Below are 7,887 nucleotides of genomic sequence, written 5' to 3' on the forward strand. Positions count from 1 at the left end.
TCCCTGCCCTTCCCCCCTGTCTCTCTGTCTCTCTCTTTCTGGCGAGTGCATGCACCCTCTAGCAAAAACCTCTCCAAAAAAAGAAAAGAAATGGAAAAGAAGGGATTGCAGTGTGACCACATCCCATTGGGGGGTGGTTTTTTTTTTTTTTTTTTTTTTTTTGGGGTGTTTTTTAAAGTTTTTTTTTTTTTTGAGAGGTTTTTGCTATAGGCCACATGTGCTCACCAGAAAGACAGAGAGAGACAGAGAGCTAAAAAAGCAAGAAATCACTCCCCAGGGCTGATGGCCACACTACAATCCCTTCTCCTCCCTTCTCCTCTTGGGATCTTGGACATGCATGCACATGTGCCTGGCGTGAGTTTAAGCCACCAGGTCCAGGACTCAAACCACTGTTGGCTACATGGGAGTCCAGCAACATAGCCATTATGCTAACTGCTGGTCCCTGGTATCCAGCTCTCTTAATCACTGGGCCACATGCTGGCCTCTCTTACTAGCAATTTCCTTTGCTGATCTTTTTTCTCTACAAAAGCCAAGCCATTATGTGAAAGCTTAAAAGGGCTCAATGGAAGATTTAGTAAAGTAATTCCTTTACGGAATAGACTAATTTTGTGTTCTCACTCGTATTTGTTTAGGCTCCATTTCCCAGAGGGCAATGCTTGGCTTCTGTGCCAGCTGTACCTTTACTTTCACAGGGTCATTAGCCGAACTCCTGAGCTATCTCACCAAACTCTTAACCTTTTCCCAGCATAATTCTTCAGGTAGTCACCATTACAGCCACCAGAGATGGGCATGCAAGTTGAAAATGATTCTGCCATTTCTGGCCTTCCTAGCTGTCAAGAGAGAAATTTAATTACTCTTAAATCTCGGGGATCAATGAAGTGTCTAAAAGGCTCCTTTCTTGTGATTGTGATATCACTACCTTTACTGGATTTTCTTTTTTCTTGGCAGCAGTTATCAAGGCAGGAACAGGGAGAGTTTGTCCATACGAGGCTGTCCGGATGTAGAAAAGTCAATGCTAGCTTCAGAATTTCTATAAGAAAGAATTCCTCAGAAAATAAAATTAAATTCTTTAAATTCTCAAAATGATTGTTGTAGGAACCATAAGACCTATCTTCTTCTTCTTTTTTTTTTTTCTTTCCAGAGAGATTTTTTTTGCTATAGGGTACATGTACTTGCTAGAGGGATAAAGAGAGACAGAAGCATAAAGTGAGAGATCACCCTCCGGAGGGATGACCACACCACGGTCCCTTCTCTTCCATCCTCCTCCTGAGATTTTGGGCACGCACACACATGTGCCTAGCATGAGTTTCAAGCCAATGGGTCTGGGACTCAAACCGTGGTCAACTACATGGGAGTTCAGTGCCCTAACCCACTATGCCATCTGCTGGTTTCCATAAGACTTATCTTTAACCCTAATCTTTTTTTTTTTTTTAAATAAACAAAGAAATTTAGCTATTTCTATTGCATATAGCACTTAAAGTTAACATCCAGAATTTTGACTGACAGGTTCATATCAGTACAATAAATTCCAGAACATTTAGCAACAAAACCTTAATTTTATGAAATTTTCTAACTCTTAGACTCTTCCAGTATAACTCAGACCTTCCAACAACATGCTGTAGACTTGTAGTTTTTGTTCCTTCTTTTTCTTTACCTTAGGCACTTCCCTGAAGACAAAAATTTTACCTTACAAATTTTTTTCTATATTAAAACCTTTCTTTTTAACCTTTTTTAAAAAAATAATTTATTTGTTGTGATTTTCTAGCTGCTGGGTGTTGGACTCAAACTGCTGGCAGCCATGTGGGAACCCAGCATCTCAACCACCACACCACCTGCTGGTTCTCTTTTAACCTTTTTTAAACCCTAATCTTATTGTCAGACTTACAAATATGGGATAAAGGATTTTTTTTCAGTTTTTTTTTTTTTTTGCTATAAAGTCCATGTACTAACTGGAGAGACAGAGACAGAGAGACAGAAGTGAGAAATCACACCATCAGAGGGGATGGCCCTGCCGCAATCCTTTCTCCTCCATCGTCCTTTTGGGATTTTGGGCGCACACGTACACATGCTTGGCATGAGTTTGAAGCCACCAAATCTGAGACTTGAACTGCAGTCGACTACGTGGGAGTTAAGTGACATAACCATTATGCCATCTGCTGTCCCCCCTACCCAGTATTTCTAAAGCATGGGATAGAGATTTCAAAACACTCTCAGGGGCCAAAAATAAAATGTAATCAATTGCTTTGGGATTGATGGTTTTGTGATTCTATACTTTCTGATTTATTAATACCATAAATTAGGCAGACCTAATTACTCTGAGATGAGATGAGGTGCAGCAGCCATGTCCTTATCGGGGAGATTTATGGGTTTCCTGCTCCAGTCCATTTGAGGAAGGGAAGGGAATGCTCACTAAGGAGTCAGCTGGATGCTGAGGGTGAGTGTCCTGGGGGGTACCGTGTACACTGGAGGCTCTGCAGGAACTGGGTATAACCAAGAAAACACCTTCCATGGTTTGTCTTGAAGAGTCTCAAGCCTACCTATGGAAGCTCTGATATGCCCTATGACACGAAAGGCTTTTCAAGATTGCCCCTCAAGTGCTCCTCACTGCGTTTTGTGGAACTTTGAGCTGGAGTCAGGAATGTCTTCCATTACCGGGAAGGCCCTGAACGCCCTTGTACCTTTTTTTTTTTTTTTTTGGAGAGGTTTTCACTATAGGGTGTGTGCGCTCGCCAGACAGAGAGAGATATAGAGACAGAAAGCGAGAAATCACCCCCCAGGGGGGATGGTCATGCCGCAATCCCTTCTCCTCCATTCTCCTCTCGGGATCTTAGGCACACACGCACACGTGCCTGGCATGAGTTTTAAGCCACAGGTCCGGGACGCGAACCGCGGTTGACTACATGGGAGTCCAGCGACATAGTCATTATGCTAACTGCTGGTTCCCAAGGCCTTTGTACCTTAAACTTGACTTTAAGACACAGCCTTGAGCTGTGTCTATCATGGGGAGCCCAGGAAACTATGGCCACTTTTGTTTTAAATACCTGATTTGGAATAATTTGGAACAACTCTCCCTTGGTGTTCATGATGAGGAAAGATCATGGGAAAAACTGCCAGAAGAATCCTTCTGGATTCTTGATCAAGTTGGCATAGGAGGACCGCTTTTCTTCTCTTTTCTCCCCACTCTCTCCTTCCACTCTTCCTTTTCTTTCTTCCTTCTTTTCTTTCATTCTTTCCTTTCTTACTTTCTCTCTCTCTCTCTTTTACCAGAAGGTGCATATGCTCCTCAGGGAGGAAGGGAAAGTCCCTCTGATAAGGTGTGGTCTCCAGCCTCTTAGGATTTTGGGCACACATACACACCAGACATGTTTCTCAAGCTTCTGGGGCTGGGATGTGAACCTTCCAGTTGGCCAAGTGGGATTTGGCTCCCTCAACCACCAGGCCCCAGGAGGACTTTAAAACAAATTGCCAGAGGGTATGTGCACTCACCAGAGAGAGATAGAGAGAAAGTATCCCCATGGGGGATGGTCGTCTTCTTTGGGGATTTTGGGCACACATGTACATGTGCTGGTGTGTTTTTCAAGCTGCTAGGTATGGGACTTGAACCATGCAGTTGGCCATGTGGGATCTAGCTGCGCTAACTATTGTACTACCAGCTGTCCAGAGGACTTCTTTTATTTATGTGTGTTTTCCTATATTTTATTAGATGTTTGAACTTGTCTTGAACTTTGGTTTTATTATCTCATGAAAAGAAGCCTTGTGTTTGTTTTTGAGAAAAAAATTCTATGAATCTTTTGTTTGGGGTTCAAATTTTTGCTTTGACTATTCAGATTAAAGCTCTTCTTGTGCTATATTGTTGGAAATCTCTAATCTTACCTCTCATAATAATTGATTTTTCTAAAGTTCCCAGAGACTCTCAGGGCCAGCAGGTGGCATGGTGGTTAAAGTGCTGGACTCCCACATGGCCAATTGCAGACTGAGTCCCAGCTCCAACTGGGTGAGAGCACGTGCCCTTTAGCAAATTAAAAATAAATAATAAAATAATTATTTTAAAAATAAAGCTTCAGGAAGAACTCTCAGGATATCTAACGTGCAGCACCAGTTCCAAGCCCTTAAAATCAACACCCAAAGAGGAAACACAATCAATTCAAGAAGTAATCTGAGTGCTGAAGCAGATTACAATCTAAGCATCAATTCCCTTCTTTTAAGAGCATTTCCCAAGCTAGTGATCAATATTTTCCAGGCTCAGTATATGTACAGCCCTTAGTTTATAATCTTTCACATCAATGATTCAATGATCAGTTGTGAAAATAGATTTTCTTTAGATCATTCATAATGCTCTTGAAAATGGTAAAGGAACAGAAAAAATAGGAAAGCAAAAAATAATTTGAGCTCATAAAAATAGGTGTTTACATATATAAAGAAACAAAAGAAAATTCAATAATTAGGAAGTAAATTAATCAAATTTAAACACCTGATGGCTGGGCATAACAACTCTTCGGAGTCCTAAGAAATTTATGCAATTGCCCACAGTATATCTTTTTCTTTTCTATCTGTTTTTCTTTCCTTTTTTGGGTGGTTCTTGGTGGTTTAACAATTCTATTTGATGGGACCAGCAGATGGCATGGTAGTTAAGGTGCTGGACTCCCACATGGCTGATTGCAGTTCCAGTCCCAGACCTGGGGGCTTGCTTTCTCACTTTCCCTTTCTCTCTCTCTCTCTGGTGAGCACACATGCCCTGTAGCAAATTAAAAAAAAAATAATAAAATTAAAAAATTCTTAAAAAATTCTATTTCCAACACAGTATTTTTCATCAGTTCTTTTTAGAACTTAAAAAAAATCTATTTATTTATTGTGATTTTTAAGCTGTTGGGTCTGGGAATTGAATCATGGTTGGCCATGTGGGAATCCAGCGCCTTAACCACTATGTCACTTGCTAGCAAGTATTATTCTAACTACTTCTGCTTTCAAATACATCAAGTACTTCTATAGAGCTAGAAAGACTAGATATTTCATATAGGAATGTGTCCACTATGTACAAAGCACTGCTAAATAAAATTACATACACATTACAATATTATAGTCTGAATTACCTTGTAAATATGACCATTTTGGCCTTAAACCATTCCTTCCTAACTCCATTCTGTTTTCAATCCTGTGGACAATACTGGGATGTGTAGTGCTTAGAGCTGGTTGAATACATTCACATCCAAATTTCACTGATAGGGGACCAGCTTTGCTATGAACTTGAACACAAAGTTACAAAATGTGCTGTTTTTACTAACTACTCTGTCATACACTGTCAACTTCTTTTTATTTATTTGTTAAATAATTAGTTCCTTTATTTTATTTATCATTATTGTTATTTTCAATTTGACCAGAGTGAGACACACACACACACACACACACACACACACACACACACACAGAGGTGGGAGGGAGGGAGAGAGGGAGAGAGAGAGAGAGAGAGAGAATGAGAAAGCAAGCTGCCTGGGGTCTGGGACTTGAACCATGGTCAGCTATGTGGGAGTCCAGTGCCCAACCACCATGCCACCTGCTGGCCTCCCTGTCAACCTCTTTTAATATTTAGAGACCAGATGCTGCAAAATTAGGATTCACTTGTTCATTATTTACTTTATAGACATAACAAAATGAAGTGCACAGAGCATACAGAAAAATGGTGTCCGAAAACATCCAAATATGAACACTAGCATTGTTACTTTTTGCAATTCCTTCTTTCCCACATACTACAACCATTGAACAACTAGATAATTCTATACTGCTCAGAAGTGGTTTAACAATTCCATTTCCAAACAGCAATATTTTCTATGAATTTTAGCAAAAAACTATTTACCAAGTGATATTTTACCACCTTTATATTTAACATACATTGAGCACTTCTGAACATTTAGATAGACTAGATGTTTCAAGTGAGGGTTTAATTCGTCCACTGCATACACAGTAGTCTTGAATAAACCACACACATGTTACAATAGTTATACTTTGAAAGTGTCTTTGATGTGAACTTTTTGACCCAGAACTCTCTCTAATAACCCAGTGAATTATAATGCTCAAATTTTCAGAAGATAATCTTTCCTAAGAATTTCAACACAAAATCTACAAAATACTTTACTGATTCTATTTTTGTCATACACTTCAACACCTAGAAAGTCTAGATGTAGATTAGGACTTGCTTGTACTTTATATAGACTGTATACATAGCAAAGTAAAACAAAGTGCATGTCTGTAAGGGACAACCAATGGTTAATTTGTCTCACCATAAACACAAGGGCAGGGAGCTATTTCCCAGGTTCTCCTCCCTCCAACCTTTGCACAAATACAGTATGAACTACTGGAGAGATGGTTTGACCATTCCCCTGGAATGCAAATATCATATGAATTTTAGCAAAGATACTTACAAAACATATTTTCTTACCTCTAGTTTTAAACTATTTCGTTATTTCAGAACCGAAGTTTTCTCTCTATGATGTCTTTAAAACAAACGGGCATTTATAGGACGCGTGATTTCTAACTCTGCTTTACCATACCTGGGCAGCCTCTTCACATCTAAAAGGTCTAGATGTAGCAAGTTTTCTTTAAAAGGGGGAGGAGGTTAAGAGCAGCTTTTCCGTATTAAATATATATGCAGGTTTTTTTTTTTTTTGAATTATTTTATTTGGGACTAGCAGTTGGCATAATGGCTATTTTGCTGGACTCCCATGTAGTGACCGCGGTTTGAGTCCCGGACGCGGTGGCTTCAACTCACACCAGGACGGTGTGTGCGTGTGTATCCAAGGGATGGCGGTCTGGCCATCCCCCCTGGGGGCGGCGGGGGTGATGTCTTGCTTTCTGTCTGTCTCTCTCTGTCTTTCTGGCGAGCACAAGCGCCCTATAGCAAAAACCTCGCCAAAAAAATTTTTTTTTTCATTTAATTTTCTTTGAATTTGACGAGAGAGAGAGAGAGAGAGAGAAAAGCAAGCCTCTGGGTCTGGGTCTGGGACTCAAACTGCGGTGGACCGTGTGGGAGTCTAGCTCCCTTAACCACCACGCACCTGCCAGTCCCTAAATAGACCCGCAAGCCTTCAAGGAACAGCCGACGTTCCCTCAGGGAGGCCGGATGTGGTCCGTCTGTAAAGGCCCCACCTGCCGCGTCCTGAGCTTTGCTATCTCTCCCCGTGCGCTGAGGCCTTGGTCGTCGGACCAGGTAAGCCCGTCCAGTGGGACCCGCTCTAAGGCCTAAGGAGGTGGCCGAGCCGGCGTGGGTGGACCCGCCTTCTGGCGCCCTCCACACCCTCGCGGCCCCTCGCACTTTCCGGCCGGGCGAGGTTCTCGCCCCGCTGTGCCGCCACCACCTGCAGGGGCCGGTTGGCCTGGTGGGCAGGGCAGGGAGACCGCGGCTGGCTGGCGTCGGCTGGGAGAGGCCACCGCTCTCAGGTCCCTGAGGGAGGGAGGAGGGGGAGGCTCGCCGCTGCTTAAAGCTCGGGCCTTGGTGGCAGCAGCAGGAGAGCTCTGGGGGCCCGAATGTCCCAGGGCGGAGGCCGCGGCCTGTCCCCAGCCGCCAGCTGCCCCAACCCGCAGCCCGAGGACCCGGGGAGCCGGCCACTGGGCAGTCCTCCCGCGCCCTCTCAGGAGGACTTCTTTGTAGCCCGGTTTTCTCTGAGAAGTGGAACTAGTAAGATCCCAAACTTCTGGGCGTCTAAAATTGTTCTGTGGAAAGATGAAGACGGAAGGGCTCCTTTAGTTTGGTCCTCACACTTAATTTTCTTTCTAGCCAGGATATGGATTAATGGAACGTCTTGGCTAATATCAGAAAACTGGGAATGCCGGAGATTATGAATTTTCATTTATGGATTTTTTTCCTCCCTCTACAGGGACTGATTTACCCCAAAT

Source organism: Tupaia chinensis, unplaced genomic scaffold (assembly GCF_000334495.1).
Source record: "Tupaia chinensis unplaced genomic scaffold, TupChi_1.0 Scaffold000350_1, whole genome shotgun sequence".
Lineage (NCBI taxonomy): Eukaryota > Metazoa > Chordata > Mammalia > Scandentia > Tupaiidae > Tupaia > Tupaia belangeri.